Source organism: Pan troglodytes, chromosome 15 (genome assembly GCF_028858775.2).
Source record: "Pan troglodytes isolate AG18354 chromosome 15, NHGRI_mPanTro3-v2.0_pri, whole genome shotgun sequence".
Classification (NCBI taxonomy): Eukaryota; Metazoa; Chordata; class Mammalia; order Primates; family Hominidae; genus Pan; species Pan troglodytes.
Genome location: NC_072413.2, coordinates 68,054,586 through 68,072,985, shown reverse-complemented (window position 1 = coordinate 68,072,985; position 18,400 = coordinate 68,054,586). Strand labels below are relative to the sequence as shown.

The window sequence follows — 18,400 nt, the reverse complement described above, 5'->3', positions numbered from 1 at the left end:
TATTGTGGAGATTTGATGAGTTAATACATATAAAGCACACATAGTAGTGCCTGGAGCATATTAAATGACATGTAAGTATTAGCTGTTATTTTATTAAACAACATGTGGCATAGGACATATTGAAACACTGAAGTCTTTGAGGCTCTTCCCAGTTTCATAAATCAGAGACTACAGTATAAATATCTGCTTACATGTCTGCTTTCCCCATTGGACTGCGAAATCTTGAAACTGTTTGATTCATCTCTGCATAGTGTTGGCATCGTATTATGATACCTGACATTTACCAGGTGCCAAATGGGACTGGGCATGTTGTAGGGATTCAGTCAATGTGGGTCATTGCAGGCAGGGAGGTGGGTCGGGTTAAAGGTAAGAGAAGGGCCTTGGGGCATCACATTAAGTAGTTACCAGATTGAACTGCAAACATTGCTATCCAGGAGAAATCAGGTCAATATTTCACCTTCATGGCAATACCAGTACAGTCCAAGGAGAATGCATAGAAGGAAAGAAATCATAATCTGATTGTATGTGTTTTTTTAGTAGTAAATAATAATAATTATTACTATTGCTATACAATTTTGTGTGTTGGTGTGTTTTGTTTTGTTGTGCATGAAAAATGGGGTGCTAATCTATTCCCCTTCCCAACACCAGTGCTCAGAAGAAATTTCCACAGATAGAGAATCTATAGGTTATGAATTTGGCCTTGATGGATTCTGGGTCACTATTTCTCAATGTTTGTCCATGTCATGTGAAGCTCTTAAGATAAAGAACAATGTCTTACTCGTCTTTTTAACTTCTTTACCCCCTAATGCCTATCACATACTTTGCCCATGGAAACTCAATAGACATTTGTAAATGGAATTTAATTTCTGAGGTCCAGTAAAGCCTTTTTCCATCCTTCCCCTACTACACAGTTTGTCTAACCATGTCTTCCCTTCCATCTTCCACCTTATAAACATTATTCCTTATTCTTCCATCACATTCTTGACACCTCCCATGTCCAATGTCAAACAGGTACCATTTGGGAAACAGAATTCTAGGAATCTGGAGACCTAGAGCTCTTCAGACCCTGAAATCCAGTTTTCTGAGCTGAGACAGTTTCTTAATTTCTCACTCCAACTCCGTTTCTCCTCTTTCTCAATGGATATTTTCCAAGTCTCCATTAGGCATATAGCAATTCCAGAAAACATTCAATTTTCCCTTCTCTTAATGCCATGCTCCAAAACACCACATTCCCTCTAGACATTGAGCATTGGAGAGAGATGGAAAAGTACTTTGAAAATGTGTGCATGTGAGAAAAATGCTAAGTGTTCTGTCTGGTCACTTCAATGACAAGTTTGCTACTTTAGAAACTTGACTAGACAGAGTGTGAGGAAAAACATGAAAAGAAAAAAATGTGTTCAGCTTGGCTGAATAATGACCAGCAGGGTGAAAAGATAAGATAACCACCCACTCACAGGATTTCTATCCTCAAGCCCTAGAAGGTTGACAACAGCAGACATTGAAACTACCCTTAATGGAGGGTGTGCTAAAGAAGCAACATTATAGCCGCTTTTAGGAAAGCAAATAGGAAAGTTGGTGAAATAGAGAAGATGTCTAAGCATGTGAGATACCACCTCCATCTTGGAAAATAACCAAGGTGATACAATGTTATGCAGGACCCCTTAATTAAAACAGATTTAGTGATTAATATCAGGAGCATTGTCAAGAATCACAACAGCAATTAGTTAATATTGAGCAATTTCTGCTAAGTAATTTGCAGGAGGGCATCTCACTTAATTATCACATCCTTTTACAGATAAGAATATAGAGGCTTAAAAAGGTGCTTTTCCCAATGTTATTCAGCTATAAGTGGTCAGTCATGACTCAAACATAGGTCAACCTGACAACAAGTTCTTCACTCTTAACTTCTCTCCTGTGTTGTAATACCCTTGATCCATGGAAATGGACCATCTTCATATACTGCTTTTGTTGCCTCCAGAATGTCCAGGTATGGATTGGGTAATGCTCAAAGACAGAGAGGAATAGAGTATTAAAAAGATCCCTGGCCTCATTTTCTGAAGACATGAGCCTAAGCTGAGCTGTACCATTTACCATCTATGTGAACTTGGGCAGATTTTTTGACACTGCTGGGTCTCAATTCCTGTAACTCTCAAGTGGAAGTGAGCCTAACTGCATAGACTTCACTGGGCTGTTAAGAGAATAAAATGAAATAACTGTAAACAGAAGTGCCTAGTGCACATGCAAAGGATTATTGGGGCTTTCTACCCTTCAGGGATTAGAAGTTGATAGCAGGCAACAAGTTATAAGAAATACAGTCAATTGTCTGCTGACCAGGGCTAGAGTTAATTGTCTCTGGAAAAAAGGACTCGCCTCTCTTTCTCTTCTTCCTCCAAAACTTAAGACGTTTGCAGCTGAATCCCCAACAAGATTTTGTTTTCCTTTGGGAGAGAGGAAACAGACCAATATACCCCCAAAACTAACCCCATAATTTCATTTCAGCAGTAAAGTAAGGTCCTTGATAACTGCCCTGCCCAACCTGCAGGGTGGTTGGGAAACTCTGAATGGTCATGCATGGGGAAGCATTTCGTCGACTGTAAAGAGCTCTCCAGAGATGATAAATCTCATCAGAAGGCTTCATGCTTGAGGCATGGATTCTTGGAAAAACAATCACTCTACGTATGTGGTCAGAATCTAAAGGAGATGCTGGGGAGAGGAGCTAGGTCAGTCTCCAAAGTGGAACAGTAGAAACTAATCATGTGGAGCCTAAACTTATGAAGGTTTTTAAAATCAGAATTGGCCACCTTCCTTTGGACCATGAGCTCAGATTGTGAGTTGTGACTAGGTCACGTCTCCTTCCTGCCCCTGTTTCCCTCCTCTCCCTACCTGTCCCTCCTTGACCCCAGGAAAAATTGCCGGGATATGAAAGTTAATTATGACCCAAGGGAATTGGTACAGATGGGGAAGAAAGAAACGCATTCAAGAGCATTTCCATCAGTATTGAAATTACACAGAAGGCTGGTGAATTTGGGCTATCCATTCTTGCCTCCCTCTGTGCCCATAATTCCTTGGCCTCCTTCAATTTCATTTTCCCTTTGGTTCAGAGGAATGCTTGATGGCTTAAGCTAGCCTCAGTTGGCCAAGCATTGGAGAAACAGAGAGGTGTATGACACAGCTACACTCCCATGGGGCTCACAGGGCAAGGTGAGAGAAGACAGAAGTTGTATGTGCTGGGTGCCACGTGGTAGCTACAAACTAGAAATGAGACCAGGTTCAGAAGAGGAAGAGGGCTTGCAGACCTGAGTCATGGGGAAAGTTTCTTCAGGAAATGGGATCTCAGCTCTGCCTTGTATGCAGGGCTTACATAATAAATATGTTTCATTGTTGTTGTTGTTGTTATTGTTGATTTAATAAGATTTTGTTTTAAGAAGATTTTGTAAAAACAACTGAACAAATGCAATCTCCTGCCAGAGCAGGCAGCAGCAAAGGAGATTAGGAATATAACCCCCTTGGAGACGTTCCTTCACCTACCTTGTGCTGGATTACCTAAAAGCTTCAGCTAAGTAGGGTCACCCCCCCCCCCCAAGAAATTATTTTAAAAAAATTAAAATCTGATATTTTTAGAAAATCTTATCAAGGATATTTAATTGGACTATTTACACCTATTTAGGGTCAGTCGGTTTTGGACAAGTATGCAGGGGTCTTGGAATCAGACCACTGGGGTCAAATCCTAGTTCTGTCACTTCCTAGCTGGGTGACCTTGGACAAAGTTACCTGACTTCTAATAGCTTCAGATTCCTCATGGGCAAAATAGAAATGCTACTAGTACTTAATAGTGCTCTGAGAAGGATTCAATGAGAAGGATTAAATGTATGTAAAGCACAGTGTTTGCCCATAGGAAGCTGTTATTTATAAGGGAGGGGAGCATCCTAAGGTCCTCCGAATTTAGGAGAACTAAAAATCTTACACTGACTTCTCCCTTCAACAGCACCTTCAGAATCTCCTTCATTTTTCGTACTGTTCTTTCACCCCTTTGATGAATGAGAAATTAGGCATTCTTTCCCTGCAGATTTTCCCAAACCTTCTGCTTTGGCCAATAAACATATTTTTAGTCCCAATCTTGCATGCTCCTTTGGGACTTTTCATCTGATAAACATCCCCTCCTGTGCTCTTGAATCCAATACCCTTCTTCCCTGCCCTCCACCCAGAGTCTCCTTGTATCTGCTGTTAGGCACAATGATGACCCCACCAAGGTCAGACAATGGCTGTGGCCTCACCTGGACCTTGATGACCCACATAGCCTAGAGCCCAGGGATCAGCCACTGATGGAGGCCCAGAGGGCAGTTGGAAAACTTCACAAGACAATCCAGCCTGATTGTTTTGACATGCCTGACCTCAGGCTGCTAAAAATGAGCTCGAGGAATCAGATAGGAAAAAGAGATAGGTGATGCAATTTTATTCCATCTCCCAATTTTCTGAGTCAAGAGTTGTTTGTTTAACTCCAGTTAAATTAGTATTTATCCAAATTTCCTGGGTGCTTGTCCAAAGAAAAGTACCCCAGATCTACAAATTAGAATCTGGGACTGGGACTTAGAAATTGGCACTTTTACAATTATACCAGATGTTTCTAATATGGGTACTTCAACCACTACCCTTATAGAAGTGCTGCCTAGGACCCTCTCTTCTGGCAGGTGAAGTGGAAGGAGGTTTTGTCGAAGGGAGATTCTCCACTTCGACTTGAGTTTCTCTGCTTGTATCCGCTTTGTTTGGTTCTATTTCACCAAAGGCTTTCATCTTCACATAAATTTTCTTCAGCTTTAAATAATTAGTTTTGGTAACCATTGGTATACTGGAAAGAACATTAGATTTGGAGTCCAGGTGGCTTGAGTTCAATTCTCTGCTCTGCCATTTACCAGCTGTGTGACATTGGGCAAGTTGCCAACCTATCTATGTCATTTCCTCATGTAAAGATAATCCCACTTCACCAGGCCACTTTTGAGGACCCAGTGAAATGATGTGTAACCATTTTAGGAACACTGGATCATTCTACAGTGCAAGTTTTTACATCAGCTTGGAGCCTACCATGCAGACATTCAAATCCACTGAGTGTATGGAGCTCCGTGCACAAATAAAAGGACTTCTCTTTTCTGCCCGTGTACAACTTTGGTTTCCTTAATCAATAGAATCCATGACAATCCTGGGCCATGGTATAAAGATCAGACTTTCTTCCTGTGAAGGAATCTGGTCTGAACATCTTCCAAACTCCAACATAACTGATGTCATTTCTCCACCCAACCCCGTTTGCTGTCTCCTGACTCAATTGCTAGAGAAGCCACTTAAGGAAGGTTCCTGGAGTTAAGGCTGTGTCTGGGCCAGTGTAGCGAGCAGTTTTCAACAGTCAGTCCTCTTTATCTTCTCTTTTCCTGCGAGCCTTTACTAAGCACTGCCTCCTCCTGTCTCCTTACTGCATCTCCTGATGGAATGCACAGGTAAATCTCCTTGGAGAGTACCAGCCAGGAACAGTCCACAGCCAAGGCCACCGATCCTCACCGCTGAGCTCCATCTTTCCTTTCAAGCTGTCCTTCCCCTCCCCTCCCCACCATCACCATAGCAACACAGTGGTATAAAAAAATGAAAGCGCTAAGGCATCTAAATATAGTCTGAGTATCAACTCTTCCAGCATGGAGCCGAAAACCTAGGGAATGACAGCTAGAGGCATCCAGACGATAACTGGCAGCCAGGAGGGTGGATAAGTCAAAGGAAGGGGTCAAGGAAAGAGGGGAAGGAAAGGGAACCATCATTTACTGAGCCTGCTGCCTGTGCTTTCTCATGTCACCCGCACGACAACCCAATGTGAATGTTATCATCTCCAGGTAACTGCTGAAGAAACGGAAGCTCAAAGAGGTAAGAGATTTGGCCAAGGTCACACAGCTATAAGCAATAGAACTAAGATTTTAACTCAAGTTTCTATGGCCCCAGAGTTTATGTGTTTCTCTCTCCATACCACAGGGACAGGTGCAAGTGAGAGATTTTGCTGGAAGCACTGGGCTTTTTGAGCAGGCCATATAAAAATTCTGAGCCCAGAGCTCAACTAAATTATTGGAAGAGACTGGGCCAAATATAAGGCTTCTATCTAAGCAGCACCTGTGTTTCTCAAGGACTGAGGAAAATGAAGAGGGAGGATTGGCAAGGCTGCATTTCCCAGGGTGCGTGATTATATGGCATGGGGGTGGGGGCCATTATGATGCCCGGACATGGAACTTACACCAGTGCAGAAAAGGTGTGATTAGAAGCCCTAAGCCAGAGAATGTTCAGTGTGATAAATGCCATTATTTTTTCCCTCATTCATTCAATAGATTTTTTTTTTAGACGGAGTCTCACTCTGTCGCCCAGGCTGGAGTGCAGTGGCACCATCTCAGCTCACGGTAACCTCTGCCTCCTGGGTTCAAGCAATTCTTGTGGTCCAGCTTCCTGAGTAGCTGGGATTACAGACGTGCACCACCACGCCTGGCTGATTTTTTTTTTTTTTTTTTTTGTATTTTTTAGTAGAGACAGGGTTTCACCATGTTGGCCAGGCTGGTCTCGAACTCCTGACCCCAAGTGATCCACCCACCTCCACATCCCAAAGTGCTGGGGTTACAGGTGTGAGCTACCATGCCTAGCCTCATTCAACAGATATTTTTATTAAGCATCTGATGTGTGCTTAACTCTGGAAATATAGGGGTGATTAGAACAAATGCAGCTCCTGCCCTTGTAGAGCTTATTAGGATAGTGGAGAAGACAAATAAGGAAACAATTATACAATTGATTGATTCTTTACAACTGTAACATGTACTGTAAGTACATAACAGAAGAATATCACTTGCCTGATGACTTCAGTGAAAGGGAAATACAGAAGTTCTTACAAATCAAAGCAATCCCCTGGGCCAATTGTAAAGGTGATGCCCACTTTCAAGGTGGACAGAGACTGTGCTAGAAGCTTAGCCTCAACCATGGGTTTATATGATTGGTAGACCCTGCAGATCCATTCCCAATGGTGTATCTTCATACTAATCATGAAATCCATCTAATAGCCATACAAGTGAGGTTTTAAAACCCAACAAACTAGACTCAAATGAAATCTGATGAGGGAATTTATGATTTGTTCTTCCTACAGCCTTTGGTATCACTGACATAAAACTGAATGTATGTGCTGAGGGTGCTTGTGTCTTGGTGATAGACAAGGCAGGTGGTCCAGCCCATGGTACTGGCAGCTTAAAGTCAGCCAGGCCACCAGTGGGAAGTGCCTGTGAATTATGCAGGAGTGGGAGGGGAGGGAGTAGGCAGTAAAGTAGTGCATTTCTGTGGATCCAAAGCTTTCCAAACTACCTGCAAGTCAGCAAATATGGGGGATGTTGTATGACTAAGTGAGAATCAGATAATATAATGTGTATGGAGCTCTTTAGTTCTTCAGAAAAAATGCTGTCTAAACAAATAGTGCTGATATCAAAGATAATGATACAGTACCCTAATTTTAATGCTCTGCTACCTACCTGCCAGCTGTTTCCCAGGGACGTGGTAAAGATGAATGGGCAAGATCTGGGAAAGTGTTTTGAAATCCTTGATTAAAGGCCCTCCAGGCAGATGTAGAATTTTAAATGTGTTATATTACTGCCACTATTGTTATGCTTTCTTTTATCACCCCAGAGTTTCACCATCTCCTGTTTCAGGTGAACGAGTCTGCCTGACTCTTTCCTGCCCTGAATGGCATTGGAAAGGTAGCAGCCCTGAGATGTGCCATATAAACAAACATGTTTTTAACCGAGGGATCAGGAGGCCTTCCTGGCTGGCTCCTGTCAGCTGGTCATCACCTCTCTATAACTCTAGGCTTTCCCAAGCTTATTTTATTTCCATCAATAGGACAGGAATATGTAAATGTCCTGCTTGAAATGAGTATTGGCTACAAGCCATCTGCCTCTGAACAGAGGTGAAAAGTGGAAATCGGAGGAAGGGCAGATGTCTTTTGCAGGGGAAACAGACTGTTTTCTGCCACTGCACTCTGCCCAGGCAAAAGAGTAAAGGAACAGCACTCAGGAGAATTCACTGAAGCGAGGGCAGGGTGCAAAAGGAACTTGAGAAATTGGTACTGGGACCCAAAATCAGATTCTGGCATTTCTGGGAAAAGAAATGGGCATGGGTGGGGGTTTTATCTGTCAATAAAAGCATCCAGAATGGGGCTAGAAGGAAGTAAATTCAGTTGCCACCTCTACCTACTGGACAGCCACGGAGAACTTCTCCTTATCCAAGGTTGAGGAGCCCTCCGGAGTACATACTGATACCATTGGTTCTCCCACACATACCCCCATGGAGATAAAAACAGGACCCTGGAAGGCCTGTCCGTGTTTAACCAATGGGATTGAAACATGGAAATGAACTGCCCCACAATCCACCCTGTGAGAGACCAAAGAGCAGTGTTGGATTAACAGGGAATGTTACCCTGAAAAGGCATTCAGCTTCCACTGGGGCAGCAGGTACAGTGCAAAGATGATCCCACTTAAATTCCTAAGACAGGAAATAAGGAAAGATGTTGCGGAAACTCAAGACCTCTCAAAGCATACTCCTTTGTCTGTAGTTCTTCCGCAGACCAGACCACGGAATTCAGAAAACACCCTACCTGGTTCCAAACCAGCACGTGCCAAACTTCTCACCCTCTTCTGACCCTGTCCTGGGAGTTAAGAAAAAAAAATCACTTTATTGGTTGCTCCAGTTATAACTTAAACAGACAGACCATCATCAAATTAAGTGACATGTACGACTGCTTATTGTATGCCAGTTACTGTGCTGTGGGGTTTTGATTCCATTATCTCATTTAATCTTCTCAAAAACCCTGTTAGGTAGGTTTTATTATTGCACTCATCTTAGATTAAGGAAACTGAGGCTCATAGAGATTCGGTAATTTGTCAAAAGCCCTAAAACATAATTACTGCCTCCAGACGTCTCTGATTCTAAGGCCCAGGCTCTTAATCAGTAAATGATCAAATGAATAATGATTTTCATGGCATCTGTCATCGGAAAGAACAATGGAGAATATGCTTAACCAAAGTCATAACCAAATAAATGAACTTGACAGCAGAGCCGTGATTCTAGCCAAGATGACTATTTTCATGCATGTTTTGAAGGCCAGGAAAAGGAGGTTAGACTTGTTTGGGAAGGGAAACAGGAGCTATCAAGGTGAACTTTTCCTAAGAGTAGCCCAATAATAGTGCTCAGGAGGGAGTAATGTGTGCAAGAATAGAGTCAGGGAGACCAGCCAAGTGTGTGCCTCAGCATCCCTAGCACAAATCACACACTAAGCATTAAGATTGTCTCTGCAGTGAGAAAGGCCTGGGACCAAATTTGGGCTCCACCACTTACTGGTATTCATTAATCATTCATGCATTTATTCAACAAATATATATTGCGTGTGGTCTATGTGCCAGAGACTGTGCTGGGTGCTGGCAAAGAACACAGACAAGGTTCCTGCTCTCATGGAGCTTTTATTCTGATGAAGGAAACAGACCACTTACAGATAAATAAATAAACAAGATAAAGGGAAACAGATATGATGGAGAGTAGCTGGAGGGCCAAGCAGACCGGGCAGACAAGGTGGTGGCATGTAAGCTAAGACATTTAAAAAGAACCTGGTCATGAGACTATCTGGAGAAGGAAAGCTCCAGGCAGAGGAAGCAGGTAGTGCAGAGGCCCTGAGGCAGGAATGAGGACAAGATATTTGAGAAAACAGAACAAAGGCAGGCATGACCAGGCCGAGTGGGTGGTGGAAAAGTAGTAGAAGGTGAGTGGGGGAGTGGGGGCATCAAGGTCAGGCTTTGCAGGCTTGATCAGCGTTCTCACTGTGGTTCTGGAGCCAGCAGCATCAATGTTACCTGGGAACTTGTTAGGAATACAAATTCTCAGGCCCCACCCAGACCTGCTGAGTCACAAACTCTGGGATGGGGCACCTCATTGTGTTTTATCGAGCCCTCCAGATGATTCCGAGTATGCTAAAGTTTCAGAATTCCTAGGTTGGATTATGCAGTTCAATTTTAATTTTAAATGCAATGGGAACCTATGGAAGATTTAAGTAGGGGAGCAGCATGTTATAATTTTCTTTAAAAAATTGTTTTTAAGCACTCCTGCTGAGGAGAGAATGGACCATAACAGGCTAAGAGAAATGGAAGCAGGGAGATAAATTAGGTGGTTATTGCAAGAGGCCAGGTAAGAAGAGAAAGTGGTTTAAGTAGGGTGATGTGGCAGAGAAGACGGTTCCACGCAGAGAGGGACCACGCTGACAAAGAAGCGCGGGCCACTCACGCAAGCCCAACAAGGCAGAAGGCAGGAGGCAAAAGTGAAGGCCAGAGAAAACTGGACAACACCTTTCCAGAGCACAGTTCAAAGGCAATGTCCTCAAAGAAGACACTCCACCCTCCTCCCATTTCCTCCCTATTGCCTAAAAATAAGAAGGATATGCAGCCTATGGCAAACCTTGGGCAGGCACGTGGGAGCTGAGCTCTTGCAAAGGGCAGATAGTTCCTCTGGTGAGAGAGAAAAGGAAGGGCCAGTGAAGAGTGAAGGAAGAGACGAACAGAGAGCCCGAAAGGCTGAGAACGTTGTCTGGCTTCCTGAAAGGCTTAAGGGGTTAGCTCTGGAGGGTGAACTAAAAGCCCTAGTTATATTAAACACACACGCACACACGCACGCACACACATGCACATGCACGCACACACATGCGCGCACATATACACTCACATACACACAGTTGAAGGAGACCTGCAGTTTCCAAAAACAAGAGTTGTATTTTTTTTGTTCGTATCATGACCCATAACAATCTCAAAAAAGAAACAATCTCTTGTCTTCTTTGTTTAGGCTTAGGAGAACCTGTAGTAAGTAAGCAGCAGCAGCGGAACTCAAACTCGACTCTTTTCCTACTGTCATTCTCTCTATTACACCACAAGGCATCAGAGGACCACTAGAGTCGCCTCCCTAGGGTTAGGGTTAGGGCAAGGTAAATGAAGTGAGTCAGCAAGGGCAGGATAGGAACCTGTCTTTATTTAACATTTTGATATTTTGTTTATCATGGATTTGTTGCATTAATTCCAACTTTTAAAAATCATTGCATTAAAATATTATTGATCTTGATTACTGAGTTTTTAGGTGTACCCTTAAATGTTGCACCTCTGACTTACTGGTCTCACCCTGATCCCTGTCCTGGATCTATGCCTGTCTGTTCTATATCAGCCTCTTGCTTTGACCATAAGAATAACTTCAGACCTTTAAGCATAAAGGAAATAGGATTTCTGTCTCCCTTCCCCACCTTTGTGAAAATCTCAGCTTCTGCTTTTAAAGTCTATCTCCCAAGTAGTTTGCCTACTATGTTCCTCCCAAGGTCACCAGGTTCTGTGAAACTAGCAGCAGGCTAGATTGTCACATTAGCACAAAGGATCCACTATTCCTGCAGCCGAGCTGGGACAAGCACTTAGGCCCACTGACTCCAACCCTTCAATAGCCTGGGACCTACGTTGTCTCCAGGTGGTATAAAACAAGAATTTCCCCTTTGACTGGGAGAAGAAGGGAAGAACTCTAAATTGGAAAACAGGTCATCTCGAATTCTCACAGGTGGAAATTTCTGACAACCCCTTTGGGACCCACAATTCAACACACCCCAAATGGGGACAGTAGCTAACATGCAACCTGTAGGCTGTTCTGTCATCCGGTGCCACTGTGCTGCACACCACCAGGGGGCAGCATTCTCATTGGCTTCTGTGTGCCTGGAGCCCAGTGCAGTTGTGCAACACTGCAGCTTTGCTTTAGTGTAGTCCCTGATGGGTTCAGTCAAGAAAATGTCTATAGAATCAGCTAATCTCCCATGCAGTTAAGTCTCTAATTGAACTATTTTCTCTGCTCAGCCCAGGGACAGCAATCTTTCCTGGATTTGCTATTTACAAGGATCTCTAGAAATTATCCACCAGAAATATGGGCTTTCTCAGAGCTTGAGTGGACAGGGAATTAAGGTGGAAGGCAGGGCGTTTTGACCGCATTTGACCCAAGTCCTGAAGAGCCAGCTCCTCTCTCTTCCTAATTATTAGAAGGTTTTGTTTGGACCCAGTGTTTCACGTGTATACAATACAAACTTCTCTCTTTTCTACTTGGATCAAATTTGTTCTCTCAAAATGAGATTCCCAGCAGTGAGAGAAGACAAGACAGAGAGATCCAACATCTCTAAAGCCATGAATCAGATAACCAGCCACTTGTTCTCTTCAGTGCTGGGAACAGATACACTGTTAAATAAAATGATTTTATAGATTCTTCTCACTGCCTTTCCAAGAAGGAGATTTATCAACTTCAGGGCACAGCAATCATTTATTCCCAGACCACTGGCATGCATATATATATATATATATTTACTTCTCTTGACTTAGAAAAAAGAGAGAATTGGAGTTGTGAATATTCCTGTCTCCCTCACCCCAGCCCCCTTGAAGTGAGTCAGGACAAACTTGGGGCCCAAATGGAGCTGTAAGTAACTGAGTCACATGCAGAGATGAAACCTTCACAGACCCACTGATATGGAGGTTGAAGATTAAATTCCCCTTTGAGAATAACTGGGTAACACTCATATAGAGACTACTTTCAAGAAGGCCAGATCCTCTCTCTAATGTATAGTGCAACGTTCCTAACCCTCAGCCCACTCCGTCATACCCCCACTCACATGAATACACACATAAGCAGTAATATAAAGCACTTCCCACCATAGAGCAGCAAAGAAGGAGGGAAATCTTTATTATGGAAGAGTGGAAGGAAGAAAGGGAAGGGAAGGGAAGGGAAGGGAAGGGTAAGAGGAAGAATTCTCAGGGTGAGCAGAGGAATGACATGTTTGGGGCATAATGAAGATAATTGAAGTGCAGAGTTTGTATGGAAAAATTTGAAAATATCAGGTGGCAGGCCAGGCATGGTAGCTCATGCCTGTAATCCCAGCACTTTGGGAGGCCAAAGCAGGCGGATCACCTGAGGTCACGAGTTTGAGACTAGCCGGGCCAACATGACAAAACCCCATCTCGACTAAAAATACAAAAATTAGCTGGGTTTAGTGGCTCATGCCTGTAATCCCAGCTACTCGGGAGGCTGAGGCAGGAGAATCATTTGAGCCTGGGAGGCAAAGGTTGCAGTGAGTCGAGATCATGCTACTACACTTCAGCCTGGGTGAGAGAGCTTTCTTTTTTTTCTCTCACAAAAAAAGAAAAGTTCAGGTTGCAGAGATGGATGGATGGATGGATGGACGGATAGATAGACATTACAGAGAGTTTCCAATTCTTAGGATGAATTGGAATCCTTAAGTCTTTATTCTGTAAGAAAGGAAGGGGAGAATAAAATTTTGTGATTTTAAAATCTTTTCTACCCTGTAGAGCTACCCTACAAGGCATGAAAACCTTAAAAAAAAAAGGCATCTACTTTAAAAGACTAATGTCTAAAAAATTAGAAATTCCCTCATTTTGCCCTGACCTTTGGGAAACAGAGTGAGTGATCCCTTTGAGGTTTTTGGCACTGCCTTGCCTGTGATCATATCCTGAACCCCAGGTCCATAATCATGCAGTTACCTCAGATGTCCCTTTCCCTCTAGCCACAGGTAACACGCTCTCCAGGCACTGGGAAAGTGGGTAATTAGGAAAGCAGAGGGGTACCCATGGGCTGTGATGCCCAGTTATAAACCCAGACATTTCAGAATTAACAGAATGAGCATCAAGTCCTCAAATGGGTCTACATCCATAAACATGTCCAGCAGTCAGGTCTTTACTGTCAGTAGAGACAAAATGTTCCTACACTTTCCCTAGGGGAAGCCACATCCTCAGTAGGTTATCTCTGATGAGTTCAGCTAGTCACAGGTATGTAGAAGCTGCATGCAGTAGAGGGCTCAAAGGAGGGTCCAGAATAGATACCAAAGCAAAAGGGGAGTCTGTGCACGTTCTCACACGCACCCCGAAACACTCTTTCTGTTCACAAAATAGATGGTGTAGGGTAGTTCCAAGAGATCATTTAGCTCAGGTTCCTGCCTCCATAAAATAAATAAGCCTTCCATATTAGTTGTCTGTTGCTGTGTAGCAAATTGTCAGAAACGTAGAGGCTTAAAGAAATACCCATTTATTATCTCGCAAGTTCTGTATCTCAGAAGTCCAGGCAGGCTTGACTGGGTTCTCTGTCCAAGTTCTCGTGAGACTGAAATCAAGGTGTTGGCCAGGCTGGGATCTTATCTGGAGGCTCTGAGGACATATACGCTTCCAAGCTCATTCAGGCCATCAGCAGAATCCCGTCTCTTGTGGCTTGAGGTTGGAGGTCCCCGTTTCCTTGCTGGCTGTCATCCAGGGACCACTCTTTGCACCTACAGGCTGCCTATGTTCCTATTCACAAGACACCGTTCATCTTCAAACCAAAGCAGCATGTAGAATCTTTCTTGTGGCTCGTGGCTTTCTGGCTTTCCCTTCTTCTTTAGCCAGAGAAAGTTCTTTGCTTTTAAGGGTTCATGCGATTCAATCAGGCCCACCTGGATAATGTCCCTATTTTAAAGGTAACTGTGATACCGTATAACATTTCAGGAGTGATAACAGCACATTTACAGGTTCCAAGGATTGGGGCAGAACATCTTTGGGGGAACATTTTAGAAACTCTGCCTCCCCACTCACCCATAATCCTTTTAAAAACCAAATCTTGAAGCCTTTTTTTTCCCAAAGGCCTTTTTGAATAAGCACATTTATACCTAACTTCATCAGACACCCACTTTGAGCAAACACTAGCATGTGGCAAAATAGGCTGTAAATCAATCAGAACTATTCTTTCCCACCACAATCTTTCTCAAACACATTGGGAGAATCTGACACTGTCAGTGGTATACCAGAGCAGACTCCTACCATCTCACAAGAGCTGACTGTTAAATGTTTAGTAATTGTGCACATTGGTTGTTAAACTATTAGTAGCCTGAAATTGACTATAGTGAGAGTATTTTCACCATGGAAAGCAACCGTTCCAAATCAGGGTTTCTCTTTATTCCTGGGAAGCTGGTTTATTAGCTCACCACTGGCTGTAGTCCTTTAGGGGTCATTACTTGACCTCCTGTAGCATGCAGGAATCCTCTCCATGGCCTTTTTTATGCATGGACATCATCCTATTTTTTAATACCAGGAATGGAGTGATCACTCTCTTATAAGCTAGTTCATCTCCCTGATGGAATGGTATGTGGTAGAGTTGAAACCCACCTCCCTGGAACTTCCCACCAACTTCCTTTGGAAGCAGCACTTGTGACAGCCCCAGAACCATTTGGAGTAAGTAGCATTTCCTCCGGGAGACATCTCTCCTCTGGATCCACAAGTCAATAGTTAGATGCAAAATCTTTAGAGCCACACTGTTTGAATTCAATTCCCAGCTCTGCCACTTATTTAGTTATAACCTTAGGCAAGTCTCTTAACTTTTCTGGTCCTCTGGTTCTTCATGTGTGGGAATGGGGATAAAAATAGCACCTACCTCATAGGTTATTATGAATATTAAATGAGGTAATGTGTGCAGAGAAAATAGCACCTGGTCTGGCCTCTACCTATCTCACAGGTTAGTTGTGAGGATTAAATTACTTAATATAAGCAAAATGCTTAGAGCTCTGCCTAGCACAAAATAAGCACTATGTAACTATTGGTAAGTTAATTTGAAATGTGGTTTCTCGATCTCTCATCATCCTAGTCACCCTACTCTGGATGTACTCCAAAGTCCCTCTCAAGATATAGTGTCAGAATTGACCTAATTAGTCCAGCATTTGACTGAAACTCTAGACTTTGACTCCAGCCCCCGATCCTTGACTGGCACTAGCATTCAAGCCGCTGCTCCTCTTTCCCTGGGTCTTTAATAGAGTCAGAGCGACTTCTCCAGGGGATCTTTTGGCCATGGACCAGTAGCATCCACACACGCTGGGGCCTTGTTAAAAAGGCAGGCTCTCAGGCCCCACCCCAGGTCTACTGAATCAGAATCCACACATTAATAAGATGCTTGGGTGATTCATGTGCACATTAAAGTTTGAGAAGCACCGCTTTCAGGGATGAGATGACACACTTATTTTAAAGAGAACACCAATTAGAGACCCTAAGCCTTCTCATGGAACAGGGGCCTTCCCCTCAGACCTTGGGAGAGGGGTCAGGGAAATGTCAGTGTTGGGTTGTTGGTGACAGGTGGCGGTGGGGGGTTCAGTCCACGTTCAAAGAGCCAGAAACCTGGCAGGGGAAGAGATGGGGCAGTGACACTCAACCGGAAAAATAAAGGAAACTACAAGAAGAACCCAGCTAAGAGATGTGAGGCTTCTGAAAGCTCCCATGGAAAGGTTCGCAGCTCCTCCACCTGCTCGGTCCGGCTGCCCCAGGTCAAGGAAGCTCTGTGAGTGTTAGCTGACCTGGAGCAGCAAGGATACATTCAGAAGTGATGAAAGGAAATGCTTCTTGACAGGGTAAAGAGTCATTCAGTAGGAATGAGACAGGAAGAGGTCACAGAGTCAGAAGCCCAGCCTGTACTCAGAGATTATTTCTGGCATGGGAGGGCCGAAGGGTTAGGAGGCCACCTACTCACGATACAATACAGAGGCAGATCCACTTATTACCTGCCTGTGCTGCTGGGATTTCAGTGTGGAAATTCTGTGCCTCCTCACTGTGGCTGCAGCTTGGGAATGACATCCAGAGCTTACCCACCTGCATAAGAAATAAGCTATAGGTGTAATAGGGGGACATAGGCTAAAATCCTAGCTCAGCTGCTTAATAGCTGTGTGACTGAGCAAGTTACTTAACCTCTTTGAGCATCTGTTTTCTCATCTTTAAAATGGAAGTAATCATAATTGACCAGGCCCAGTGGCTCACACCTATAATCCCAGCACCTTGGAAGGCCGAGGCCAGTGGATTGCTTGAGCCCAAGAGTTTGAGACCAGCATGGTGACACCTCGTCTCTAGAAAAAATACAAAAATTAGCCAGGCATGGTGGCAGGTGCCTGTAGTCTTAGCTACTCAGTAGGCTGAGGTGGGAAGATCATATGAGCCTGGGAGGTTGAGGCTGTGGTGAGCCAGATTGTGGCACTGCAATCTAGCCTGGGAGACAGAGTGAGACTGTGTCTCAAAAATAAATAAATAAAATAATAATATCTATGTTAATAAAGCAGAAATAAGAATGAAATAAGAGGCCTGACATGGTGACTTATGCCTGTAATCCCAGCACTTTGGGAGGTCAAGGTGAGAGGATCACTTGAGCCCAGGAGTTCAAGATCAGCCTGGGCAACTTAGTGAGGTCCCATCTCTACCAATAATAATTTTTAAAAAATTAGCTGGGCATGGTGGCATGCACCCGTGGCCCCAGCTACTCAAGAGGCTGAGGCAGGAGGACGGCCTGAGCACAGGAGGTTGAGGCTGCAGTGAGTCATGATCACACCACTGCACTCCGGCCTGGGTGACAGAGTGAGACCCTGTCTCAATAAATAAATAAGAAGAATGAAATAAGAAAGTTCTTCTGATGGTTCTCATGGTGGTGAGCACAATGTAAGCATATATATTATCTTAGAATTCTTCCTTCCTGTATAAAGAAGGCCTCCTCCAATGTATTAATCATCTGTTCAACTAATAAATGCTGCTTACTCCCACTTTCACTCTAAAGGAACTCAATGGCTAAAGAGAACCCTTCCCCTTTGCAGCACCCTGAGGATCAGAGGCCTGATTCGAATGTCCTCGATGCAAAGGACTATTTCAAAAGGCCAGCCAGGCAGCCCAGACATGTGTTTCCTAATCGTCTCCAGGTTGTTTGATAGAAGATCTCCTGGGAGCAGGTTTCCGCAGCAGCTCAGCCAGGTCTGTTCTGGGAACGCTGTGTGCATTGGCACCTCCCTTGGCAGAAAGCTTGGAGGAAAGGCAGGTGCAGGTCCTGGAGCCTCTGACAGCATTACTGGCTCTAGGAGTAGCTGCTCAGGATAATCTGTCCCCATGACCATTAAGTAACTGCCACTGTGCGGGAAGAAGAACTGGAAATGGGGGGCCCAAAAAAATCTGAAAACCCTCACTTGAACCAGTAAGTTATATCCTGGGTTGCTGTTGGAGAGAGCTTCCTTGGAGTAGACAAATGTGGTATGTTAAGTAAACTGGGGATCTAGGTTTGATGATACTGCGTCTGCAGCTTCTTTGTCCCACTGAAAATCCTCGGGCATTCCATGAAAGTAGCCTTCAAAATATTTTTGTCTCTAGTGACATATTTTTGCTGCAAAAAGATGAGTGGATTCATTTTACGAAGTCTCAAGTGTGTTAGAAATTCACCATGAGTCACTCAGCAAGTTATGTTTGAGGGCGTTCTGTATGCCAGGCACTGTGCTGGGCACTGGAACTACTGTAGCAAG

At 43.8% G+C, this 18,400-nt stretch overlaps 1 protein-coding gene across 11 annotated transcripts in view; it reads left to right on the top strand.

The window, feature by feature from the left end:
- The window catches only part of SLC8A3 (solute carrier family 8 member A3), a 145,153-nt gene that overhangs the window by 103,486 nt on the left and 23,267 nt on the right, over nucleotides 1-18,400 (top strand). For 2 of the 11 annotated variants that reach the window (XM_016926272.4, XM_016926271.4), the window contains exon 1: nucleotides 5,063-5,901. The exons of 7 other annotated variants lie outside the window; for them this stretch is intronic. The gene's annotated coding sequence lies outside the window, so the exon portion shown is untranslated. Of the gene's footprint in view, nucleotides 1-5,048; nucleotides 5,902-18,400 lie in introns of those variants that run through there. 2 more of the 11 variants (XM_009428043.5, XM_063793622.1) reach the window with 2 other exon arrangements.